This window comes from Peromyscus californicus, unplaced genomic scaffold (genome assembly GCF_007827085.1).
Source record: "Peromyscus californicus insignis strain IS unplaced genomic scaffold, ASM782708v3 Scaffold_9__1_contigs__length_137607984, whole genome shotgun sequence".
In the NCBI taxonomy this organism is placed as follows: domain Eukaryota; kingdom Metazoa; phylum Chordata; class Mammalia; order Rodentia; family Cricetidae; genus Peromyscus; species Peromyscus californicus.
The window spans coordinates 112582071-112609591 of record NW_026294617.1 but is presented as its reverse complement, the minus strand read 5'-3'; the positions used below and the strand labels follow the sequence as shown (position 1 = coordinate 112609591).

Genomic DNA, 27521 nt, shown 5'->3' with positions numbered 1-27521 from the left:
ATGAAAAATGGGAGCATCTGTAGAATGCTGCTTCCAGGTGGTATCATGAAATTACCTCACGTCCACCCCACAGTCCATCCCCAGAGGTGGGCGCATGCACTTACTGAGAGAAGTAACACTTCTGTAGCCTTGCACGAGCAAGGCCTGTGACCTGTAGCAAGTACATTTGTTCAGACTTACAGGTAAGATGGTCGGGCTCGGCTTCTTCTTCACCCTCATCAACATCCTCTGTCTCTCTGAACTCGGGCCCTGTTTCCCTGCCCCGCCTCTTTAGGCACCCCCACCCTGCTGTCCGTGGAAGGCTAGTGGTTGATGTGATAGGAGGATGGCAGTGCAGGATGTTGGAAGCTTTGGGAACTGGTCGTGACTGGGGTCTACAGAAATCAAGCTGTGCTTTCCGGAGCGTGTAAACTTCTGTCTTCTTTGGGAGTCTTCTTGTTGACTGTTCAAATCGAAGGCCCAAGGTGACTTTCGCACCAACTCTAGGAGTCTCCCCAAGCCCAGCATTTCCCATGAGAAGTACTCCCATGCTTAGAACTATGGCAGATAACTGGGACGCAAGCTCTGCCTAGATACCCTCTCTCTGCGGTACCACCTCTTCTGGAACTCGGGCCACTGTACCGTGTGCCTATGCGTGTTCCTTTCACGGGTCTGAGAGGAAAGAAGCTGCTTAGCTCTCTAATCTTGCTGTACAAAACTCCACACTCTTTCTATTCCCCCCTTGATTAACTGCTCTGGGATTACTTATTCCTGTGCCCTCATGGGTGTGGTTAACGTTCTCTTCAGACTGAAGCATTCTTTCTGCTGCCTTTGGTAGCGCTGGATTGGTGAATATTCTTTTTTTTAAACTAATTATTTCACATTACAAAATACTTCAAGCCTACAAAATTTAAAATTCTATATGGCAAATACCATATACCAAAATGTCAATTTAAAGGATAGTAATATTTTCCCTATTTGCTGTTTGTCTGTCTTTCTCTGGGTCTCTGTCTCCCTCTCTCTGTGAACCGCACCGTAGTTATGGTAGAAGCGCCTCCACTCAGCCACCAATTTGCCCTTTTACCGTCCGCTGTTCTGAATGGCCTTTCTCTGAGATGTTTTTATATTTTACCACATAAGCATGCATTCATAACTAAAATCACTTTCAAGACAATTACTTTTTACTAGCTTTAACCCAAAGTTTTTATTATATATGATGGCTCCTCTTTTTCAAACCAAAACAGGGTTAAAACTTTCCTGCCTGAAGATTAAGCCATGATCACTTTGATACTGTCTATTCCCTTTTACTGTCTGAATAAAAATGTCTTCAACCACATTACAGAATTCACGCCGACCCTTAAAGCAAAAAAGTCATATTCAAGGGGAAACCTCGGGAAACTAAATATGCAGAATTTAAGGAAGCTTTCCGCTTTTTAAAAACTGAGTAATCCATTGTCTGTCCTAAAGCTCTCCCTTGGGTGTTTGCTGGGTTCTGATTTCATCAGGGAGACAGCGGAGAGCCTCTTCTGGACCAAGCCTGTCGTTACCTGTTCTTGACTCAGCAAGGAGTGCCAGGGAAGGCTCGCTGCCATCCTTTTCCCGAAAGTGGTGCAGAAAAATTTTAAATCAAAGTGCCTTCCTGAAGCAGGTGGAGCAAGGCCAAGAGGAGAAGCTGCATGTGGCTTTAGGAATGCTTCTGCAGCCCATCGGCAGTCACTATGAGTCCTTCTGCACTGGCACCCTGTGCAGATTGCACATGGACATCGGTATCTTTCATTTCTAAAATACGATTTATTTGTGATCGTCAAACTCCAGGAGCTTGGAACCCAGTGGTGCCAGTGTGACTGTTGCGATCAGCTTTGCAGGCTGCTGCTTCGCTGCCCTCCTTCTGGGGTTGTATGTGCACTGAAAGGGTATACTGGAATGTTCGGGTTAACAGCTCCTGGCCCCTTCCTCCCACCTGCTGTAAAGTCTGCACTCTTAAGTACCTCTCACTTAAAAATCCTTAATGTTAACTTTCTGTCAAAGTTAATAAAGCCTGGCTGATCTGCTGTGTGCTTGAGGATATCAAATATCTTTGCATAAGCTCTCTTTTCTTTGCACGGACATGTCTGAATCCAGAGGCTTGCCATCCTAGAGATCTAGTTGGAATACTAATTTTGAATAATTTAGCCTGATACAGTTACCTAACATGCCGGGGGGGGGGGGGGGGGGGGGGATCACCATAACCGATTGGGCGTGCATTCAGAACCTGTTCATAGCATTTATTAGGATGTCCTTTGACACTCCTAAGATGTTTACTCTGCTCAAATAAAAGAAAATAGCCACATTTTCTACAGATACACGCCCTGTGCTTTGTAACACACATGCATGCAGATGCACACACATACACACGCAAGCTTATTGAAACAAGGGCTTTATAACTCAAGATCCATGGATCCTTTCATGGTTTCAAAAAGGGTTGGGACTTGTTAGTTTACACATAGAATTTTATGTATATTCATGTGGATTTTTAAAATCTTGAACATGTATAAAAATAATGCTGAAGGGTATTGGCTTTTTGACAGCAGCTCATTAAATTGATCTCTACAATTTTTCTTTTTCTTTTTTGGATAGGGTCTCATCGTGTAGTGTAGGCTGGCCTTGAACTCACCACCCTACCTCTGCCTCCAGGGTATTGAGGAATTGCAGGTGTGCAGTTGCCTTGAATATTTTCCTTCTTTCTTTTTTCATTTCTAAACTTTATATTTACATTTTTACCCATTTTTGGTAAATTGAAGCACTTCGTGTTTCTCAACATGTAATTTAAGGTAGTTGCCCTTCAGTTTTCCAGTCAATGGAAAAGATGTGAGATTTAGTGCCAACAGCCAGAAAAGGGGAAGTCTCAGTTAGTCATCTGTCTCCGTCTGTCTGTCTGTCTCTCTCCCTGTCTTCCTGCCCCCTCCTCCCTCCCCTCTCCCCCCACTCCCACCTCTCTTTGATACTGATTAAATATGAAGCCAGTCGTGGTTAAAACCAAACAAGAAAAGAAAATTATTTCACTAATATTCACTCAGCACTGTGGCAGGCCCTAAGCTCCAGACAGGTGACGTTCTCTGTATAACCATCTACATAATCTTTCTTCTAAGTAGCCTAGAAGTTTTGCATTTGGCTCCCAGAATAAAATACTGACTTAGGAGATTTTTAAAATAGCCCTTTAAATCAGTGTTACCATTAGAAGTTGGAGAAAGCTACTCATTGAAGGAAACTTTTGACATAAATCAGAGCAGTGAGAATTAATCCTGAGAATTAGGGGAGTCAGGCTTATCGGATTCGCAGGTTGTCTGAATTTCTAGGCCTGGCGTGGTGGCCTGCCTCTCCTGGCCTTCCTCTTCCCCTCCCATGTTTGTCTGCATGTACACGTGTTCTTAGGATGGTTGTTTGTATGGTCATCTCTGATCGAAGTGGCCTCTGTTGGAAGAGGATTAATGCTTCCACCATTCAATCAGGAAGCCACATATGGTCCTCAGTTGTCTCCAAGCACCTTCTCCATAGTCAGGGACTTCTCAGTCTTTGGCAGGTCCAGGGGTGCTGCTGCTGGCTCTCCCACAGTCCCCCTCCTTCCTCCTAAGTGGACTCCAGGTCAGAGTCTTCCAAAATGGAGGTGGGATGGAGGGTACATGCAGAGTTTCACTGACACCTTTGGCCTCGGTGCGCGGAACAGAGGGACGTGAGGATAGCTGGCCATGCTCATTTGCCCTTCTCCTGCGGTCATCACAACACTGCACAGAAGCAGCTTCTCTGATCCTCCTTTTGTCCATGAGGAAGTGGAAGTGCAGGAAAAGCTGAGCCACTCTGCCCGAGTTCCACTGCCTTTCAGGAGTGAGTCCCAGGGTTCTAGTGTAAGCAGTGTGATGTGAGATCCCGTGCTTTTTAAATAAGAAGTCTCTTATGAAATACATCACTAAGCGAGGGCTGCCATCAGCCTAACTAGCTGTTGTACAAACTTGATTAAAAACTATCATTTCCTCAGGTGTAAATGTTTTGTTACTGTTTATTTCTCAATAATAATTACTGAAGATAGTACTTCTGTATACATTATGCAAGTAAATGATTCATTATAAAACAATGGGAATTTTCAATGGTTCATTATTAAGAGCTCAGAAATCACTCAGATATAATTTGAATCTACCACACAGATGACTAGAACCCACACTCTCAAGCACATGGAATATTATTAATTATGATACTAAGTACTTCTCTCTACTTACAGTGTCCCTCAGATCTGTAGTTCTGAATCATAGTTGTGCATAAGAATTATTCAAAAATGTCCAACTACAGTGATGTTTAGGGCCCACTTCACATTGATGAGGCATAGCATGTCATCTAGTGAACCAGGTTTCTGTGGTCATTTCCTGAGGATGTCTATTATTTTATAATGATAATATGTGCTAGCATGGTTGAAAAGAAGTCAAGTATCATCAAGGAATAGAATATTATATCATTGTATTTTTAAATGATAATTGAGAATCTGTGTGACCTGAAAAACTGCCGAGGATCTAGTATTAAGACAGTAGGCTTGCAAGACCTGTGAGATGGCTCAGCAGGTAAAGGCATGTGCCACTGAGACTAACAACATGAGTTTGATCTTCCGATCCATGTGGTGAAGGAAAAAATGGACTCTGAGAGTTGTCCTCAGATCTCCACATGTACAGCATGCACTACCCCCCAAAGCCAACACTAAATAAGTAAATGTAATTTTAAAAACGACAGATAATCTAAAGTATTCCTTTCTAATAGTTCAGATATTAGCCTCTGTGCAGCCGAGACTGGAGCAAGTGTGTGCACTTTAGTTTTGTTTACTCGTGAATTAAACTAAATTGCTTGAGCCCAGACTCCTACTAGAGTAGCTGGACTTTGGACTGAAAGGAAAACACTGTGAGTCAGACTCACTTAGCAGCTACAGTATGTTTTAGCTGCAGGCAAGAGACATAAAGACACAGAACTACATAAACTGATCTCCTCACAAGCCCCATGGGAGACAAGCCAGAATGGTTCCCAAGCTTTACTCTACAGAAAACTTTCCTCTAAACTTATTTCAAGTGGTGGCTTTGTTCAGTGTCAAAGCCTTGTCTGTGGAGCAGGTGGTCCTTCAGTGTAAAACACTGAGAAATGTGCCTACTATAGAAAATATAGCCCCTGTGCCCAAGACACAGCAAACCTTTTCTATAATGTGTAAATAAACTTCTAAAAAAGTAGGAGGTCGGGGAGAAAGATCAACAAGATGTATGTATGGATATGTCATAATGAAACATATGCCTTTGTATACTGTTTTTAAAGCACACACAGGCACATACACAGAGAGACAGACAGACAGACGGAGAGTACTCAAATGCCATTAAAACAATGGGGGAATTTCAAAAGCACAGTAGATTTTCATGTGTACTGGGGTCATCCTGCCCTAGACCTAATTGCTGACCTGAGTAATTCAGGGGCATGGTTTCTAGCTCTCTCACAGAAGTAAAAGATAAGGTTTGGGTCTTTCCTGTCTGAGGTCCTGAAACTGAGTCCTCCACTGAAGTCAGGACTCTTGCAGGGCTGCAGTGTCTGTTAGTGGGTGACCTTGAGAGCCATGGTGAAAGGGCAGGTTCCAGCCGGACCCTGAGGAGTCAAACGATGTGATATCTCTCCAGAGAATCAGGCCTGGCTCTTACAAACACAGAGCTCAAGTTTATATACCCTGCAGACTCTAGAAACGCCAGGTCTAGAAATGAATAGAGTGAGTCCAGGTCCAGGGATACCCTCCATTCTTGGCAGGAAGAAACAAAATATAATCTGTTCACATATGAACTCCTGACCACAAATAAAACACATATGCAAGCAAGCCAGTATTATTGTCAGCACACCAGTGAAAAGCAGGAATAAATTTCCAGAATCTTTAGATACCTGAGTTATCAGTTGTTTGATACATTAAGTACAAAATAAGTTTGCTTGTACTAGAGAAGATTTGGGGATTGAAAACAGGCCAGGAAGAATTAAGGCCAAGTACACATTTTTCAAATCATGTATCATTGAAATGGTCTAGACATCAGAAAAATAATCGTCAGATGGCAAAGTGGATAATGAGGTTCCTCAGAGTGGAACAGAGAGACATGGAGACCAGAAGAAAGGGTGAGCCGGAGGGTGAAGAGCAGCAGGTGTCTGTCTGAAGTCCTGGGAGGAGTTAACATGGCTGTACATGTGTGCTTCTCCGTGTATGGGTCCAGGCTGGCATGCAGTCCTCGGCTTGTGGACAGCATAGTCAGGGTTTTAAGCAGCAGCTGTGAAGTCACCTCCAGCACTGGGTGTAATGTCGCTTCCTAGATTTGCATTTATTAGTGGTGTGATGAAGCGTGGCTAAGCCTCAACTTCTTCACCTATGAAAGTGGCATAGAGAACCAAATTCATAGAATATGTAGGTAAATTCAGTTGTTCTATGCCTGGTACACAGCCAGCACTAAAACATAATTCCTTCTGTTTTTTGTTTAAAATTTCATGAAATTGAATACTGTACCAAAAGCTTGTATTTAGAGGTAACACATGATGTTGTAGGAATCTCATAGAAAACAAGAGGCAGAAAGAATTTTTAGTTTGGTTAGGTCCCTTCACTGCCTCCTGGCAGGCCCTATGCATCTAATGTGCACAGTATTATATTCATTTCCTAGGGCTGCCATTACAAATAACTGTAACCTGGGTCATTTTCAACAACAGAAGTTTATTCTCCAAAGGTTCTGGAGACTCCAGAGTCCACAGTGAAGTTGCCAGTGGGTCGTGCTCCCTCCGGAGGCTTCAGGGAAGAATCAATCCTTGCCTGTTTCAAGCTCCGGGTGGTTGCTGGCAGTCCTCAGCATGTCCCAGCTTGCAGCCCTGTCTCTGATTTCTGCTTCTCTCTTCACATGGCTGTTCTTGCTGACTTTGTAGCTGAATCTCCCCCTCCTTTCTCTTACAAAGACACAAGCCAGTGTGGTTAGGGACTGCCACATTGTGTAATAGGACCTCTTCTGACTAGTTGCATCTGTAGAAACACTATATGTAGATGACGTCATGTTCTGAGCTTCTGAGTGGGAATGACTTCTGGGAAGCGCTCTTCGACTCACTCACTGTGAGCACCATGCCCACTGGTTAAGCAGTGTTCCTGAGAGTATGTGGTTAAGGCCATGTCATTCCATGCAGCACTCAGAAAGCAACTTATGCACATCCATGTGCAACGTTGTTATATAGTTAGGTAGTGGTAGAAAATCTTTCAGGTCTGAGGGATTTGCCAGTGTACTGGTGTTTTGAATATTGTATTCTAGAAAGAGAAATTCCTAAGGTATTTCTTTATTGAGTAGATGGAGGGTATGGTAGTGAATGTTTGACAGCGGTCTCTTAGATGTAGTGCTCTTAACTGTAACATCTGCCAGTTTCCTTCCCACAGGAAGTTCCAAGGTACTAATGTGAAGTCAACTGGCTTGCAAAAAAATACAAAATAAAATAAATGTGTGAATTTAACCATCAACTCTGTGAACTACTCAACCCATTTCCAGCATACTACTTCAAGATTTCATTAAAAATGATAATTTACAAAATCACATCTTAGATATTAACCTCATGAACAATAGTGAGATCCAGAGAAGGTGATAATTTTTTTCCCATAGGAAATAGGTTCTGTACCCATATGTTGCACAACACAGTTACCAAAGATTTGCAGGCTATGAGTGAGCCGGTATGTGCTGTTGTGGAGAGTTGGTCTTGTGAGAGTCAGAGAGCCGTGGGTTAGTGGGAGGGACACTGTGTTGGAAAGCAAAGCCTAGATCTCCTTCCCGATTATGCCGCTTGCAGGTGGTGCGATCTTCAGCAAGTTGCCAAAGCTCTTCAAACTTTGCTTTGTTTACGAGTTGAAAACAGAGACAACTACCTTTGCAGGAATTGTGTGTGGTTAATGAAGAAGGAACCTGTTTTTAAAAGCAGCTAGCATTGTCCCTGGCACATCTGTAGCATGAAATGCTTGTTTGGGGCATGTGTGTAGGCTGAATAAAAAGCCACGAAGACGCCTGTTATTTCCACAAGAGCAGAAGTTTGCATGTACTGTATTAACAGCACCTGGAAGATACCCAGGCATAGAAGGTAGTCCGCGGTTACTTGTACTGTGAACAAGTGGTCCGTCAGTGTGCAGAAGCTGAGAAAATCATCTGAGGGAGCCCTGGTCCTCCCACGGTGGAGCTAAAGGAGACACTGGCTGCACAGTGTCCACCGGGTCTCCACCTGCCATTCCTGCTCGCTCTCCACCAACCTACTTCTCTTCTGCTTCTCCAACCCAACATGACTAGCAGCCAGGACAGCCACACCCCAGTCCTGGCTAGACACTTAGGCATAGCACCAACCTTTTCCAGGTTGAAATCGGCTTTTCTGCCTCAGTTTCTAAGCCCATTTGAATCTTCCAATTGCAGAATAAGAATTTAAAGACAAAAACTAAAACGGTTTAAGCAAAATGGACATTTATTTATTTTAAAAACTCAAAATTCTAAGGGAAGAATTAGCAAGCACCAAATTCTCCCAAAGCTGTAGAAAAGCTTCCATCTGGCTTTTCTGCTTCTCTCGGCTGTCCTCTGAAGGCTGTCGGCAGCCCGGGCTCACTGTGAGCAGCGGGAGTTCCCAACAGCTGACATCAACGCTTGCAGTCCCCTCTGGGCCGTTCCTAGGCCTCGGTTGCTGAGTAGTTCCACCACCTGCCCCTAAAGGTAGCCATGGGACCGGGTGGCAGTCGAGCGACAGCTATTCCCACCCTCTGCCCCTGATTCTGAAAGTGACATTAGCCACTGACAACCAACGTGGAATGAATTGAGTGGGTGGCTCACCAAGCAGAGCTCTATATACTAGTCAAATGCAGAGGACCCGAAGTCACAAGTGTCAATTAATTCCTCCCTCTTAAGATCAGCCTCAAATGTCTAACCTCTTTAATCCCTAAAGCTGTGTGATCGGGTGGTTCTTCCTTAGAGAACAGCTGCTCCATGTCGCTCCTAGTGTGAAACTTTGGTTTAAGAATAAACCAAGAAAATATTTATTTATCTACAGATATCACTTGCATTAATAAAATTTCAAGAAACACAAAGACATATAAGTGAAGAGCAAATTCCCCTTCTGCCCGAGATTCCTTTCTTCCCTGGAGAGAAGGCTGTTATGAACTTCTTGAGTGCATTCCCAAACATCCCATGCATTCACAGGCTCACCATTTTATCTTTATGCCGGTCAGCACATTTATACTTGCACATCCAAATGCATGTAAACATAAGTAAAAGCTTATGGATGCACATGTACTCTACTGATCTATAAAACATTCATTGCTTACTTTTTTTTCACTTAATGAATCTTAAACAATCTGCAGTACCTCCCCAAAGAACTCTCAAAAAGTGAGATTGCATGACTATGCAGCAAAGCCAGATGCAAATGCAGCCCTGTCCCCTTAGTAACTGTGTAACCTTGAGCCACCTTCTCCATGCCCCTGTAAAACTAGCATCAGAATCACTCCATACCTCAGAATGTTGTTGGGAATATGAAATGAATTAGCACTATAAAGAGTGGTATCTGGCCCAGGGAAGTGTTCTGATGGGGATTTTCGTATCAGTCCACTCTGTCAAGGCTGAGTTGCTTTCTGCTACTCACAAGCTGCTCCTCCTAGCTGTTTGGGACATGCTGCCTTTTCTAATGTCCCAGTCTGCCTTCTATCAGAGGCCAAGCTTAGTAATACTGATTGACAGTCCTTTCTGCCTTATCCTGAGGTCTTTGTTGCTTTGGAATGTTTTGTCATTGAGATAGCTTTTTAAAAAGATTCACTTATTTTTATTTTATGTGTCTGAGTGTTTTTGCCTACATATGTGCCTCATATGCATCCAGTGCCCATTGAGGCCAGAAAGAAGGTGTTGGGACCCCGAAACTGGAGTTACAGTTGGTTGTGAGCAGCCACATGGGTTTGCTATAAGAGCAGCAAGTGTTTTTAACCACTGAGCCATTTTCCAGCCCAGAGATACCATTTTAAAAATATAATGTGTAATTTTTTGTTTTGTTTTGAGATAGAGTCTTCCAATGTCGCCCTAGCTGGCTGTGAACTCACTATATAGATATTGCTGGACTTGAACTCACAGATGTCTGCCTGCCTCTGCCTCCCAAGTGCTGAGAATAAATGTATGTGCTACCATGATCAGCCCTTTTTTAATATAATCCTTTTATTTTTGGGAAAGTCATAATATATTGTGATTATATTCACTCCTTCACTCCCCACTATTTCTCCTAATTCCCCCCACACACCCAGTCCAATTTGAGCAGTCTATGTACTCACGGATGTGAGACCATCCACTGACCATGGTCATTCATAGTGATCACGTTTTCTTTTCATAAATGTTACCCCATGCATGTGGAGGTCAGAGGGCAGCTTTGCGGAGAAATTCTCTCCTTCTTCATGATCTCTGTTGGTTACCACTGTGGTACATACTCCAGACTCACTGGCCCTCAGCTTCCTTCCAGCTGACTCTCCTGTGTCTACCTCTCATCTCTCTGCAGATGTGCTGGGATTGTAGATGTGCATCATCAAATAAGGCTTTTGACCTGGGTTCCAGGGACCAGACCCAAGTTAGCAGGTGTGCGCAGAAAGTGCTTTTACCTGTGAGCCTCTCTGTGGCCCTGAATTCTGATTTGTTTAAAACGTGGCTTTATTTCCACTCTGTGTTGGATCATTTAGTTCTTCCACGTTTGATGATTTTTCCATGTGATGACCCCTTCGGACAGTCTGCCCTGGTTTGTTCCCGTTCGCCAGCTCACTTGGCTGAGTTCTTAGGTCCTTTCCTCATAGCCCCACTACACCTACATGTCTGTCACACTGACTCACTGCTCGTCTCCTCATCTCTAGGCCTTGTTCCTTGAGGATAAGAACCATGTCTTATTAGTTTTATGCAGGAAGACCTACAGTACATACTTTGCAAGAATTCCTTTTCATTCTTTGGGTACTCAATTATTACCCCAATTAGTAATAGAAATATAGTAGAGGTAAGGAGACACATCATTCCCATTAGTCTTACTGAGCTCTTGTGGTATCTTGTTGTAAATGTTTTTCAGCTCTGCCAGGGAAGGAAGTGTTACCATCCCAGTGTTTGGTCAGGTTTGATGAACACTTGACCAAAACCAGCTTGTCTTTACCTCTCCTCTCCTGGCTTTCTGTACAGGCACACGCATATCTTCTAATTACTTTTTCCAACCTTGACTTGTCTCAAATAAGGTGGGAGTTCAGATTTTTAGAAATGCCCAAACTGTGAAGTTTATACAAATATTCCAAAATTAAAAAGCTTCATAATCTGGAGCATGTTTAGACCTAATCACATCAGATAAATACAGTTTTGGATTTTTGTGTCATTCTGGGTACCATGTACCATTTCTGCCGTTATTTATTCTCTGTTTGAATTGTGCTAGTCACCACCAGTGGAAGTCTTGCATGCCGGCTCTCATGTCCTTTAGACATGGCTCCACCCACTGTTCACACTCCGGGCATGGTCTAGGTTCATCCTCCCTCTTCCTACACTGTCCTGAAATGAGTCATCTGTCCAAGAAGCCCTGACTCCTCTTAGCAGAGTGGCATTTTCTAGACTTTCACTAGGCTAGATCTTTTCTTCAGTCTTCAGTTCAAAGCCTATTTCACACCTCTAATTGTAGCCAGCATCACAGGCGCTCCCCCCTTCCCCCAGCCCATGTTTGTGTCTCCTTTCCCCAGTAACACAAACCCTCATTTCCAATCATAGCAGTAATACCTATGCGGTTGGCTGGTCCCATACACACAGGGAGATAGTATGGTTTTAGAGTTACTATGCTAATATCAGCCCTAGCAATCTAACAAACAGAGTTGAAATTTTCTTTGCATTTTTTAACCAAAATTCAGAAGGGAATAATCAACCAGAATAATATTTTCTTTGGTTACATTTTTCCTGAAGTTATAGGGTTAGACTATTTTCTTTATGTTGAATTCTAGGAATTTTCCTATTCCTACTGACTTTATTTTATTTTTGAATGTTAGTATTAATCAGCCTCACATAACCTTTCATTTGTATGAGATAAACTGGACCCTTTAGAAATTATTGTAAAGTCGGTTTGTTTTGTTATCAAAGTCTTGACTAAATGGTTATTCTGGAATCGGAACCCAGTAGACTCACAGTGCTCCATGTCATTTGGCGCCCTATTGGCCTTCTCACATTCATGAAGTACATACATGTATACAGTGCACTTGGCCTTCTCACATTCATGAAGTGCATACATATATACAGTGCACTTGCTAGGCAAGGTGCTGACTCTGAGGTCACACACATGAATGAGATCGTTCCTCTGTCCCAGGGCCACAGGGAGTAGCCAAGCAGCAGACATGTATGAGATGGTATTGGAGTGTTTCCTGGGAATTATTGGAGGATGCTCTGCAGTGTGTGTGTGTGTGTGTGTGTGTGTGTGTGTGTGTCCGGAGTGGGTGGAGGTCTTCCTTACTGGAAAGCACTCCTAGCTCTGTAGTCATTCCCCGTCTCTAATGATGGGGTGCCAATGGCACACTGAGTGGTGTGCTTTTTACACTGAATGTCAGAGAGGTAGGCACATCACACAGTGTCTGCCTCACTGCCTCTGTTATAAGACTTCTAGAATGCTGAGATGATGGAGAGAGACTGGAAATGCCTGCTTTGGCCCTTCAGAGATTAATAGAATCTTCTGAGCTGGTGATGTCATCCTGGAGAGATCAGCCCAAGGGATTGTTCTTAACCATTTCAATATATGTTTTAGCCTTGATGGCTTTAAAGTTCTTATCAAGTTTTTGACAAGAAGTGATAGATAACAGATACTTTAAATACAAATTAATCTTGAAAGCAGGAGCAAAGTGCCAAATTCTTAAGCCTTGATGTTGAACAGAGACACACAGGGCAGAGGAATGAATCAGCAGCCAAGCATGTACAGAGAGTGTAATTGATACACTCAGCATGCTCCTGCAAGGCCTGCAGCTGCCAGACAAGTCACTCCTCATTAGGTGACATTAATGGGAATATGGTACATAAGCCCCAAGAGGTGATAGTCTCACGCCTACCTTGTTGAGATGTGTGCAAGCTGCTGGGCAGAGAGTAGAAGTCACCTGTGAGTGCGTTCAGATGAGAGCAGTGAAGTGGGTGTACTCAAGCCTTCCTCACAGGAGAAGTGGTTCCTGAGCCTGGGAATAGTTACAGTGTACAGGCTAGTCTTGGGAGCCCTCAAGTATTGGAATAGCTGTCCTGGGAGAAGATAAAATGTGCCCTGTCGTCACAAGAGGGCAAAATAAGGAGCAATGAGTTGGAGTCCCAGGAGACATGGGTTTCATGGGACTCACAGGTGACATAGGACAGAGTGAAATGGTTGTCACTGCAGTGGCTCAGAACTGACCTGGAAGAGTACAGAGAAGGAAGGGAGGAAGCTGAGCAAACGTGAGCTCTACAGTTGGGGGTTCTGTGGCTCTTTTTTATATGCCTTTAGAAAGACTTTTCCTTAATAAATCATAACTTTATAACAAGGGCTAATCAAGATTTGGGTACAGGGAAGTTGCACTCTTCTGATAGATAAGAAAAAACAATAGATGCTAGTGTCTTGCTGGCCATTTTCTCCAAGGCTCAAAGTGCATGGCTACTCCTTACACTTGTGTGTCAGTTTATTAACACAGGCCAGACAATTTAGTTACAACTTGAAAGAATTTGGTTTGGTTTGGTCTAGAAGGACCAGGTATAAAGTGAAGCCATTTTTCCGCTCTCTTGCTGATGTTATCCTAGAAATCAAGAGAAGTGTTGGTGTTTCCCCCTTCCTGCTTTTGTTTACATCATGCTGTGCAGAGCACGCACTGTTTTGGTTAACCTCAGTCTGACACTCAGACTGTCATTTCTCTTTTGCCATGCTCCTATCTGGGGGCGTAACATGACCGACGAAGTGTCACCAAGAAGTAAAACAAAATTTCCCAGTCTACTCACTTGTAATTCTCCTTCTTTAGTAGGGGCTTTCCACAGGAAATTGCAGGGCTGAAGTGCTCTCTGTCTAGCGTACTTTCCTCCTACTTTCCTTCTTCCCAGTGGCCTCACGTCCCTTGTAATGCAGCTGTATTTACCATGGAACAAACTAAGTTGTATTCATAATGAGGGCCCTGGCTTCTGCCCATCAGTTCAAGCGTGATTGCTTCTTTACAGTGGACTTCTATGGGGGTGATACAGTTGGTTTTCTGAACAAGAAAAGTCCAGACAGGCTGGAGAGGTGGCTCAGCAGTTAAGAACACACACTGCTCTTGCAGAGGCCCCAGGTTCAGTTCCCAACACCCATATTAGGCAGCTCACCCCTGTCTGTAACTCCAGATCCAAGGGATCCTACACACTCTTCTGGCCTCTATGGGTAGCCGCACCCCTGTGTACATACTCATACACAGTCACACATATATACATGATTTAAAATAAAATAAAATCTTTAAAAAATTAAGAAATATATACCCATAGAATGATTATATGCCTCTAAGAAAAAATAAGTTAGTGATATTTAATCCTAAATAAATTAGGACATCATAGAATCAAAAATATTCCTAATTATCCCAAATTAGGTTAGGCTCAAAATCATTTTAAGGGAAGTCTGGAGAGACAACTGAGAGCTCTTGGCTGCTCTTATAGAAGACCCAGGTTCAGCTCCCAGCACTCACATGACAGCTCACAACCATCTGTAACTCCAGGAGATCTGACACCCTCTTCTGGCCTCTGCAAACACCAGGCACACATATGGTACACCTATATTCAGGGAAAATACTTATATACATAAAACTAAAATAAATTTTAAACTATCATTTTAAGATAATGCTGGAAATTTTATATGAGTTATATCTGTTTTAGGAAATAAACAGGTCAGTGATTTAGGTTTTGTTTTGGACTTACTTTGCCTAATGTGTTTTAGACTGCTTAGTTTTTAAATTTATACAAATTTTTTAAAATTTGTTGAAAGTAGCTAATTATCTCTTTGTTTGCCTGTTGTGTCCCCCACCATCATGACCAAGGCCTTGCTGGCATCCCCAGAACAAATAGTTGATTAGTGCCAGTACAGAGCTACCCAAGGCAGAGCCTTCACCAGTCACTGAGAAGAAACACCTTGAATACCTAGGCTCAGCCTTGAGGAAAAAAGTTGAAATTGTTGCCTAACATAAAGGTTTTTCTTTGTCTCTAAATCTTGATTTCCATGCTATCAGAGGCCCCCTTGCAACAGGTAATTTGAGTGTTGATTGTATGTTTTCTCGGTTTGTAATTGTGGTTAAATGTATTTAAAATACTCACAGTTTTAAAGCTGTTTACTTGGTAAGGGTTCTTTCCAGCTTAAATTCTGTGTTGTCAGATCCTTTTTTTTTCTTTTGTTTTAGATTTGTGATTGGTGACCATTGTCCTGTGTGTCTTACATATATAGTTTAGGGAACCATAGCATTTTAAAGCTGGAAGCTATGTTAGCGGTGGGCTAGGAATTTTACAAAGGAAGCATTAAGAGACCAAAGTGGCTAGTGATTCAAACAAAGTTACTAGGGGCTAAGACATCTACAGAGCACTAAAAATTAATCTAAATGTTCTTATCTGAAAATTTGTAGACTCCAAGTCAGACCTTTAAAACAAACTATATATGTGTGTGTATAACAGGGAAGTTACGCTCTTCTGATAGATAAGAAAAAGCAATAGATGCTTGTGTCTTGCTGGCCATTTTCTTACACACACACACACACACACACACACACACACACACACACACACACAGTTTTTACCTCAAACAGAGTAAAACTTCCTAATTTTATACTCGTGTGTGTGTGTGTGTGTGTGTGTGTGTGTGTGTGTGTGTGTGTGTGTGTGTGTTGTGTAGTGAGGGAGGGAGGGAGTTAAATATTTTTGAGAAAGGTAAGCTTTGGTAAGACTGCCTGACACAAAATTCAAAATGCTTTTGCTATAGGCAGGATCATTCTCTCTTTATACCAAAATGGAAATTTCTTAACGTTCTGTAAATTTGAGAATGACAATTCAAACTTTTAATAAGCATCCCTGTTGTTTTCTTCAATCCTGAAATCACAGTTGAAAACAGGGTAAAGCTTCCGAATTTTGTACTCCAGGATGTTTTTCCTTTACTTGCAAACATAAAGGAATGGTGTGAAACTGGGGTGGCCTCTTGTGGGAGAAAGGCACCTTGTGTCTGGAGCAAGGGAAGCCAGCCTCCTGTGCTGCCCTGCTGGGCTTTGCTGATGGTGACTTGGGAGCTGCATCCAAACCACAGGCCTATGGCCCAGAAGAGCTTGCCCTCTACCCAGTCTCATCTGTTTTACCTAGAACCCGCTCCTGATCATGTCCCACCCAGCCGCCACTTTGGCCAGACCCTAGCACAATCAGGATGTCATTTCCCAGGGTTGAATTCTGAGAGTTGAATTTTGAGGAAATTGCTTGAGCATTTCTGCTGCTAGTCCCTCAATAGATGAGTTATATTTGCAAGTAGAACAGCCTAAAGGAGTACAAGGATTCAAAAAAAAAAATTCCTCTTAGAAATTTCAGTGCCAAGTTAGTGCCCTTAATTTCAGTTTCCAGCCAAGGAAATAGTACAGTTTCACAAGCTGGTTGGCTTTGTGCGCTCACCTTTACTAGTACTTTCCAGATCCTCCAAATCAGATTAATGAGATGAGGCTGCCTAACAGGGCGCTTCCCAGCAGTCCTTAGTCAGGGATCCTGGGATGTTGTCGACATCCTTTCCTAAGGGGCCAGGAGCTGGTCACCACCATCCACTCCCTCCTACCTTATTCAGATCTTTTCACAAAGCAGAATCAGAAAGTACTGGTTCTGCATCTCTGAAATGCGGTGAGGTCCTCTTGAGGGCAGTACTTGCTGCTCTGTACTGGCTAGAGTTTGTGTAAGAATGGCCTCAATATAATTGTTTATTGTTTTTTGTTTTTTTTTCAATAAAAGCACACATGATCTTATGGCTCTAAAGTAAGGTAGGTTTATGTGAGTCTGCCATTCGGAGTGTTTATGGGAGGATTCCTGTCCAGGATTGGGGTGGCATCTTAAAGGTAGGCATTTGAAAGCATCTATCTAGCTAGAGAAAACAGCACCTGTAGAAAAATCAACAGGTTCAAAATACAAATCCCACAGGTTGGATGGGGATAGTGAATAGTTTGCTGCAACGAAGTGTCCTTAAAGGGACCAAGTGAAAATATTTTTTAGAAAGAAATAATAGAGACAAATTGTTAGACTGTATGTGTTTTTAAGAAAATGGATCTGCAGTAGAAATTTTATTATAGTAGAAACATGTACTATTAAGCCTTGTGCTTCAGGAGCATAAACCTAGTAGCTGTTGCAAAAGGGTCTCAGGATGGAAAGGCCCAGGGACAGCAGTTAGAAGAATTTTGTGATTCCTCTTGAGTTAGACTTAGATTTCAAGCTAAGATGGGTAAACTGAGGCAGTGAGAACAGAGAAAAGGGGTGAGTGCAAAGTGGGGAGCCCTTGCACTGAAATTTGGCAGTTAAGTGATCATAAGAGGAAACTGAAGCAGAGCACTCCCACATGATAGGAAGGTTTGGGTACAGTCGCTCTGCTTAACAGGAGGCAGAGTAGGTTGGGGAAGGAGGGTGATTAGTCCAGCCTTGGGGACATTGAGTGGTAAACCTGCTCTAAACAACAAGGTATCCTGCTAATGGCGAGAAATGTCAGACATGCTCATCAGGGTGGTGAGAACATTGGTTTTGGCTTGGGGGTGGGGGTTTAAGTGTTTATTAGTGCAGATAGCGCGTGCTTTGCACACTTGTGCGTGAGTACAGGTGCCCAAGGAGACCAGATCACACTGGTGCTGGAGTCACAGGTGGTTGTGAGCCTCTCAAGCCAACATGGAACTAAGAACCAAATTCAGATCTTCTGCAAGAGCAGTCTGAGCTCTTACCAATAAGCCATCTCTCCAGCCCATAGATTTTAATTTAGTATCATATGGAGTAGATAATTCAACCCATAGTGGATGAATATCGGAGACCAGAGACTAAGAACCAAGGACCATTGCTGAGACCGCTCCTGGTTGGTGGGGTGGCGGGGGAGGTGGAGGGTGGGGAGAAGCCATCAGTGATGTGGGAGAAGGGAGGTCAGAAGAGGGACTGTGCTTCAGGAGTCATCAGTGGGGTAAACAATAAGTGACTAGTGGGTCTGGAAACATGAAGTCAGTCACAACCTTTAAGCATGTTTTATTTGAAGACTAGTAGAATTAGTTAAGTTTCAGAAGGCTTCAATTTGAGGTTCTGCTTGATAACTAGAGACGTTCTTGAACAATTGGTGCAGAGACCGGCATGTGAGCAAGTGTGAGTAGAGTCTTAAGAACCTCTCTCACCGGCTTAGAGAAAACATCAAATGAAAAGCAATGGTTCTGCTTTCTTGGAGTAGCATCAGGCTGTATGTGTTTGAGTATGTGATGGCCTTTGTACTTCCCATCATCAAGAAAGGGCTGCTGTTTTTAGAATAAGGAAGAAAAGGGTGTGTGTCCGGAACTAAGGGAAGGGTCCTTTAGATCCTTGTACAGGTGGAGAGTAATTCAGGGGATTCTAGAATAAATGTTAAGGGTAAGAACAAGACCATTGTTCCTGGAAAAAGGAACAGACACAGTTCTCTGAATTAGTGACCAGTCTTGAGCTTCAGTGACAGAAAGGAGAAAGATGTTTCTGGAAGAGCTTGCCTGTGGAGGCTTCTCATTAAGTCACAGGAAATCCCAGCAGCAGATATCTGTGAGGGCAAGAAGAGATAAAGGAGAGTTATTTTGCATCAAGAACTGTCCTAAGCTATTTAAATGATCTCTTTTAATCCTTGTGAAAACCTAGAGATTATGTTTTCATGTTCACATTTTTCATATGAAAAGAAGTCAGAAGTCAAATAACTTTCCCAGGGTCTGGTAATGAAGGGTCTAAGATTCAGAGCCAGTCTGTCTGACCCCAATGCCTGTGTTCCTGCTGTAAGAGGGTCCATTAGTTTGAGGTCTTGTAGGTACAGCTCTGTCTCACATCAGGATGAGATCTTTGAGGGAGGTACATCCATCCACCAAAGAAGGATCCTCTAGTCTGAGGAGTTGTGAGGCTGAGAAATTGGGGTGGAACAAAAATGTGGACCCTGCCAGTCTGAGGGAAGTAAGAAAATAAGTGGACAGGAAGCATGTGAGGCAGGTACAGGAGAGAGGCCGCCTCAGGCCAGCAACAGACTGGCAACAAGAGGGAGGCAAAGGAATATCCTGGTTTTGAGGGGAGCTGTTGCCTTGCCTTGATTTTCCTAGTGGTGAGGATCAAAGAGTCAATTCCCACAGCTGCTGGGATTCCTACCTCCTGGAGGTTTCAGTCCTTCCCGTCTAGTGACAAGACCAGGGCCCCAGGCACAGGCTCAGGCTAATGTTGTACTCTGGTATATAATAGTCACATTCTAACTCAGGGAGCTTGTTAAGAGGGTGTATTAGGATCCAGGCATCTTTTAAGGCAAAAGAAAAAATACCACTTTAATTTTCTTCCCACCTGATACAACCCTTAATATTTTAGTAATTTGTCTTCACTAAATAACATTTTAATACTATCTCAATTGTTAGTTATGCACCCAGTAACAAGATAATATAACAGGAATTATTTCAGGCACTAGAGAAGAGAAAGGATAAATGAAAGAAATACTTCTATTCCTATAGTTTACCATTCTTTTTGGGGGGTAAAGGGGTTTTGAGACAGGGTTTCTTTGTGTAGTACTGGCTGTCCTGGAACTCAGTCTGTAGACCAGGCTGGCCTCGAACTCATAGAGATCCACCTGCCTTTGCCTCCCAGGTGCTGGGATTAAAAGCGTGAGCCACCAATGCCCAGTGGCACCACTGCCATTTTAATGGAGAAGATAAGACATTATTAATATAGGGAACATGTTGATATTTATTGGTTGTTAACATATAAAGAAAAGGGCTGGAGAGATGACTCAGCAGTTAAGAGCACTGGCTGCTCTTCCAGAGGTCCAGAGTTCAATACAGTTGGTTCACAACCATCTGTAACTGTGGTCCCATGGGATCTGGTGCCCTTTGCTGGTATGCAGATGTACATGAAGACAAAACATCCATGTACTTAAATAAACATACAGAGAAAAGATGAAGCAGAGAAAGGAACAGCAGGTGGAGTGGGAAGAGTTTAGGTAGAAGACGACTCAAAGAACACTTGTCTAAGAAGAGAGTGTGCAAAGCCTGGAGGTAGACAGAAGATCGCAGACATCCTGAACAGAGTCCCAGCAGAGTACACAAGTCCAGAAGCTCTCTGGTAGGAGCTTACCTGGGAAGTTCCAGAACAGCAGAGTCTCATGTGGCTGCATTGGAACTACAAGAAACAAGATCCAAGAGGAAAGGAGGAGCAGATTCCCCAGCCCTGGGGCCTCCTCAACTGCTGTAAAGGCTTTTTGAGAATAGAGAGATACTAAAATGGTTTGTTTGGTTTTGGTTTTTTAACATGGAAAATTGTGATCATGTAAACACGGAATTATATAATGAGCCCCTTGTGCTAATCACTCAGTTTCAACCATTTTTACTTTTGGAATTTTGAGCAGAGGAATGATGAGACTTAGCATGACTGGACTTGAACAAAACCCCTCAGCATAGATCCTCAACGGGGGCCAGGCTCACAGCCAAGGAGAAGCCCTGGAGATGCTGAGGACTGGTTGTCCTGAGGGGGCGGGTTCACAGCCAAGGAGTAGCCCTGGAGATGCTGAAGACTGGTTGTATGGAGGGTTTCTTTTGACAATCTGGCTTGATATTATTTATATTCTAATTTCTTCAAAAGAAGAATTGACAAAGCATATAGTATAGTAAGAAGAGTAAAATAATAAACAGAAATGTTTCTAGTGAGCACTATTTATACACTTGGTTTTCTGTTTAAAATGCACTCAACTGGCAGAAGCTGGCAGAAGTGAATATTCCTAGCACCGTTTATCCAGAAAACACAAGCTGCATTCCTATGTTCTTTTGCAATCATGGATTACTAAGTCACAAAAGGTGAGGATTTGTCACATGTTACCAAAGCATCACGACTTCCCTGCACCTGAGGTGCTGAGGGAAGCCTGACCGCTAGATATTTACATCTTATGTGATAAAATTGAAAATTAAAAGAAAACCAAAAGGAAAAAAGGAAGGCCCAGGGTCAAGGTATGATGACATGAAACTCTCAGAGCAGGGGTGTATGCAGTAGAGGTGTTACCTACTCTCAGAGCAGGGGTGTATGCAGTAGAGGTGTTACCCACTCTCAGAGCAGGGATGTATGCAGGGAGAGATGTTACCCACTCTCAGACAGAGCAGGGGTGTATGCAGAGAGAGGTCTAACCCACTCTCAGAGCAGGGGTGTATGCAGGGAGAGGTCTAACCCACTCTCAGAGCAGGGGTGTATGCAGGGAGAGGTCTAACTCACTCTCAAGCAGAGGTGTATGCAGTAGAGGTCTAACCCACTCTCAAGCAGAGGTGTATGCAGTAGAGGTCTAACCCACTCTCAAGCAGGGGTGTATGCAGTAGAGGTCTAACCCACTCTCAAGCAGAGGTGTATGCAGTAGAGGTCTAACCCACTCTCAAGCAGGGGTGTATGCAGTAGAGGTCTAACCCACTCTCAAGCAGGGGTGTATGCAGTAGAGGTGTTATCTGCCTGCTCTGGGGGAGACCCTCCTATCTGAGTGGTGGTTTGCATTGTAGTCCCGGCCTGAGTCTTGAGCTACATGTGCTGTTGGTCACTGTAGTAGGGAGTGTTGGGAATAGTACAAATCATTGAATTCCGCTAGAGAAACAAGTGTGCCATTAGCAGTGAGTGAATCAAAGAGGTTTTCATGCGTCCCATCCCCTGCTTACAATACCACACCAATACTCAGGGCTAAGAATGAATTCCACAGTGCTCTGCATCTTGGCCCTCTCTCAGAAGGTTACATCACCTGTTGTTCAGTCTGTCTAAACTTGTTTTTTTATCTGCAAGATGGTGCTACTAGTGCCAGCCCTGCCTATCTCAGGGTCATCAGGAGACCCAGATGATCTCCACAGATAAGGAGGAAGGAGAGAAAAAAACTTCCTGGTGCCAGACACTGTGCAGGCCACGTAACAGGCTGCCCACAATTGTAGACACAGAGCATGAGCTTCAGAAGTCACCCAATTCATGTAAGATTGCAGAGTTGAGAGGAGGCAGAGCTGGGGTTCAATCCTGATTAGATCCACTCAGCATCCCCTGTCTGAGCGAGAAGAGACCGACTTAGCGCTTTCTGTGCCGGGAGCCGTGATCTCATTTAGCGAGCTTTGATCTCTGCTTTCTGGTTACACAAATAAATAATAGAGAATAGTAAACTGACTACCTGTCCTCCTTGGGAGGGTATATATTTTCAAAATAATCTCCTATTCTCTCTCTCTCCTCCCCCCTCCCTCCCTCATTCTCTCCCTCTTTATAATTTGACTTCCATGGGGAAGAGTAAGTGTCATTGTTTAATGATAGCTGTAGAATTTTTTTTTCTTTAAATGGAAGAGACTTGCAGGAAGACAAGAAAACTTTTGATCCTTCTTCTCACGCCTGGCTCTGAGGCCTTTCTCACAATCCACATCAGCAGTGCCAGTGAGCAGGCGTTTCTGTAACTGCCATGTGCGTGTGCTGATAGGCACACAGAGCCATAGAGCACTAAAGGAAGTTAGACACAGAGGAAAGTCACTGAGCCAGGTGGTGACGCGGTGCAGTGGAAATGTGAATCGGCGTGGGGGTGGGGGAAGACCGCAGTTCAGGGAACTGCCCAGTTACTCCAGTCATAGGAACCAGGCCCTGCACTTCAGCTTGCCCACTCTGGGCTCTTCCCTAGTGGCATGGGGTACCACTACTGACCCCACATGGCTGTTGTGGGGATTGCTCCCTCCCCTTGGATAGATAGAGGTTAGGAAGCAGATATACACGGACTCTGAGAAATTAACAAGCAAGCGAAATAAGACCTTGTTAACACTTACTCGCCAGTTACATATCATGTCCCCACCCTGTGCCCTCCAATCATTTTCAAAACAAGGACAGCAGTGGAACCTTGACAGGCTAACATCATGAGGAAGGTGTTATGGAAGATTTGGGGTTAGGTCTTCTCTTAAAGAATGGGTACCATTCTCAGAGGGAAAGAGAAGAGACATGACTGTTGGTGGAACTGTTGAAGGAATGCCTCTGGGGTGGAATGAGCAAGGCAGGCCGGGGGTCGGGAGGACTGTGAAAGCACTGTGCATGCTCTCCACCAGCCAAGGATGCCTGCCAAACTGCCTGTCCTCCACCTGCCCTCTGCTACACTCTACCTGTAGATCTCGGTCCTCGTTAGTTGTGCTGGAAGGATCTCTCACTTCCTGATCATGTCAAAACCCTATTAGAAATTCCTTCTGATGAGTTCTCCAGTTAGGTTTACATGGATTAGTGTCTGCCCCGATGTTTAATCCCTGTGAGAGTGGAGGATCGGGCTTGTTCGGAGCAAAGTGCAGCCTGCACTCCCTGACCTACAGTGTGGAACCCTCAGGGGCTTTACAAACGTGCACTCAAGAAACTGGTGAACTTCAGCTCTCAGTGAAATGATGGACTAGATAGGAGACAGTTTATATGTGGGGTTGGTGATCCCGTGGGCACCAAGTGTTGTATTCACTCATTTAATCTTAAAGCAATCCTGTGATCGTGTGGTTTTGGTTGGATTTTAAAGGTGGAGAAGCTGACACTCGGGAATGTTAAGTGTCACTCACCAGCAGCTAGCTGGGGGATTTGAACCTGACTTTCAGAGCTCTTAACCATGCCATTTTGTGTGGTAGAGAGTAAAGTCAGGTTCACAAGCAGTGTTGGGACACTGAGGATGTTCCCTTTCCCATTCATAATCACCACCATCATCATCGTGAAAGAAAATCTAAGCAGAAAAGAATGATTTTATGTGTGATGTCTTACATTCATGCTGCTTCTACTTTCTGTCAAAGTGCTTTCACCAGATTTACCCAGAGAGCAAACTGGACTTTTAAAACTCTGGTTCTAAAACAACTCTAGACCACTGGGCTCTTCTAACCCCTTTGAAGAAGCAGCATGTGCTTTTCCACGGTTGGGCGGGTTATTTTAGGTCAAAGTGCATGGTTGACTAAGATGAACATACCTGAGCCCATGGCTTCTAGTTCCAAAAGCAGCTCTGACCTGTGGACCCAGAACTTCTAGAATGATCTTCAGTTTTGTCTGGGAGGTCAAGAAGTCTGGTTGTCCCCAAGAATGGCAGCTGCCACTAGAACAGCATAGTATTTTCTAGAAAAATAAAACACAGCAATGTAGGAAAAGACTTCTCCTAGGAGGAGAAGTGAACCTCGTATTTTCTAGCCACTCGCTTCCCTCGGATGTTTTCAAGGTCATCCTGGTCAGCTAATATTCCAGGCCCCATAAGTAGAGGAGTGTCAACATAATGAATGACTAAGATGGCCCTTTTCTGTCATCTGCTACACACTGCCGGGAGGACTTGCAAGCTTTAATGCATGTATTCCTCACCACAGCTCCTTGAGCATTATTATCCACTGTCCAGATAAGGAGACCAAGCAAGGTCACACAGCCTTGAGTGTGGACTGTCCCGGACCCAGCCAGCCTGTCCCTGAAGTCCACGCTCTTCCCATTCTCCTGAGCAGCTGACCAGGCAGGGCGGCACCTTTGTCTCCCTGCCTGTGGTTGAATGCCTACCATGTATTTAAGAATACGGTCAGACTCTCAGAAAGACCTTGCTAACAGATACAGTTGCCCTCTGTAAACTTTATTTTCAAGAGACTGTTCTGTGGAGAATTTAATATTTTCATTGTCTTCGTAGAATAAATTTCTAAACTCTTAGCGAACACCTCTTGGTCACCATGGCATCATAAACGATGGTTCTCCCAAGTTGTCATGTCAAGGTCTGCTGTCCCCACACTTCAGGCTCGCTCGCTCTCTCTCTCTCTCTCTCTCTCTCTCTCTCTCTCTCTCTCTCTCTCTCTCTCACTCTCACTCTCTTTCTGTCTCCCTCCCTCTCCCCCTCCCCTTCCCTCCCTCTCCCCCTCCCCCTCCCTCCCTCTCCCCCTCCCCCTCCCTCCCTCTCCCCCTCCCCCTCCCTCCCTCTCCCTCTGACAGTATCTTGGAAAGTACAGAAAGCACAGGGACCTCCCTCTTCTTATTCTGTGGTCTGTGTAAAAACCAAATGATGCCATCCTGACTTAGACTCTTTCAGAAGGATCAAACAGCACATTAGTCACTGGCAGATCTTTCAGGTTCCTTACCTCACAGTCTTCCCAGTTCCTCATTCTTGCCGTCCACCATGAAGTCAATAGTGAGAAAAACAAATGAACACACCTCCCAGCTCTCTGTCAGCGCCAGTGACTGACTACCCCATCACGGTAGCATCAGACAGTTCAGAGGCCAAAGTGACTGGCCTTCCTGGCTGAGCTCGTTCTGCCTAAGTGGAAAGCTAGCCTGATTTCACCCAAGTGAAGCGCTTCCTCCAGCCTTGCTCTGCTTCATTCCTGTGCACAGTGTCAGTGAAAAGTAAAATCACTTGTTTTACTTAGTGCTCCTCTGTTGATCATTAGCAGATCGAGTTCAGATACGATCACCCAGAGCTGGCATCAGCAATTCAGGGACTGTGGAGGGGTAACAGTCACCCTCGGAACAAACCCAGACTTTTTATTCTTTGTCCTACACTTAAATGGGACGGCCTTTGGCCTGTTAGGAAAGACCACTTGCCAAATTCCCTTTGAGATCTTGAAGTGCTGTGCCGAAGAAATTGGTCCATGCTTTGGGGTAGTGAGGGCTAAAGCTAGTGCAGAGCTTCCTTTGAATTAGCTTGCTCTACAGCTGTGGGAAGGCAGTCCCATAGATAGCCTGGCCCCTGGGGAAGGAGCATGTCTGGATCTATTTCATGTTGCCATAGCTGACAAGCAATTTGCACAGAATTAAAGTGCATTTGGCCCATGGTTCGAAGGCTGGGAAGCTTCAGATTGGGCAGCCATATCTGGTGGGAACTCTCTGCAGTCCCAGAACAAGACAGGAAATTACATAACAAAATAGGCCAGCCTGACTTAAGTATCTCTTCCTCTTTGTGTAAGTCATGGCTCCATTGGATGAGGGACTGGCCCTTATGACATATTTGACTTTACCTCCTACAGATCCACTTCTAGACACCATAACTGGATTAAGTTTATAGGCCCAAAACATCTCATGAGTGTTGGGGTGGATTCAGAAGCAAACCATTATAATGCTGCATCAGGGCTCAGTCAGGGAGGCCTTTGAGGAGTCTAGGGCAGCTGCCTTGCTGGTTAGAGGGCAGACCATTGTTCAGAGCTACAGCATCTCTTCTCCGTAGCCTCTGGGGAATAATAGCAGCAGCAATCAACATCTCAGCTCTGACAATCAAAGGTTCCATTGGGGGAAATCCATACTGAGAAAAAGTTCTACAGAGCCCTGCCTTAGTGGAGTCCAGACCCAGTTGATGGTGATATTAGAAGTAAGCTGACTGAGGAAGGCTGTGTGTCTTTACAAGAAGCTGCATTAGCAGATGCAGGCGCTTCATGTTTATGTCGGAAGGACTTCCAGAGATGCCGTGCATTTCCAACAATAGGTGGGATTTGTGACAGCTTCCGACTTAATAGAATTCAGAAGGGGAAAATGATGCCACCGAGCTTTTGTATTGGTGTGATTTTCATGTTGGGTCTTCTTGGGGGAAAGGATCTGTGCTGTGGAAGTCTGCATGATCAACTAGACAAAAAAGAATGCCTGGTCTCTTCTATTATTTCCTCTTCTTTGCTGCTCTCATCATGTTAAAGATGCACAAGTAAAAAATGACCTTATATGGAAAACTGAACTATGTAAAATCAGAGCTGAACAACCAGAGGTGAACCCAAGACTTCTCAGTTAGGGAGAGTGCTCTTTCAAGAACTTGAGAGGTCTGAACACGTACAGTGTGAGTGACAGAGTCCATGGCTGAGGAAACTATTGAAGGCTAGTTGGGTGTCCTATTAGGTGACTGTGGGCCAAGCCCTGGGTTTGTATAGTTAAAACCAGCCTTCAGAGCCCAGTCCCTGAACAATTTCCTTCCTGGCTTAATTCCGTGGCAAGGAGTTGGGATACACTCTTGTGTCCACTCCCCTTATGTGATCAGTCATCCATTCTCTCATGCACAGCTTTCCCAGTTTTTGTCTTCAAAAACTGTGACAAGGATACAAAAAAAACACAGTGTTATTTAGTAAGGAGGGACTACTTAAGGACTCGTATGTTAGTCCAGTCTGATGATGCATACTGTGTTTCAGTGACTCGCTTCCTGGATATACAGTCTTACTGCATAAAACAACTCCCACTAACATTTTGATTTATGTTCAACCTGTCATGTGTTCATACTGTATTTCAAGTTGAGCTATAGTCACGTGTGTGTATACATTTGCAAAATGTTATATTGTATTTATGCTCACTGGTTCCATTTTACAATAAGGTCAAATATACTGACTGTTTAAAATGTGCTTCTCA

At 43.9% G+C, this 27521-nt stretch overlaps 1 protein-coding gene and 1 long non-coding RNA gene across 2 annotated transcripts in view; one reads left to right on the top strand and one right to left on the bottom strand.

Moving 5' to 3' along the window:
* Window positions 1-27521, top strand: part of Nfkb1 (nuclear factor kappa B subunit 1) — a 117487-nt gene that overhangs the window by 37646 nt on the left and 52320 nt on the right. The gene's annotated exons all lie outside the window — the stretch shown is intronic.
* LOC128105510 (uncharacterized) lies at window positions 18049-27518 on the bottom strand. Its single transcript, XR_008216359.1, has 3 exons — window positions 25283-27518; window positions 24151-24293; window positions 18049-18762 (listed from the first exon to the last, which is right to left on the bottom strand). It is a non-coding gene; the product is annotated as an uncharacterized LOC128105510 (long non-coding RNA).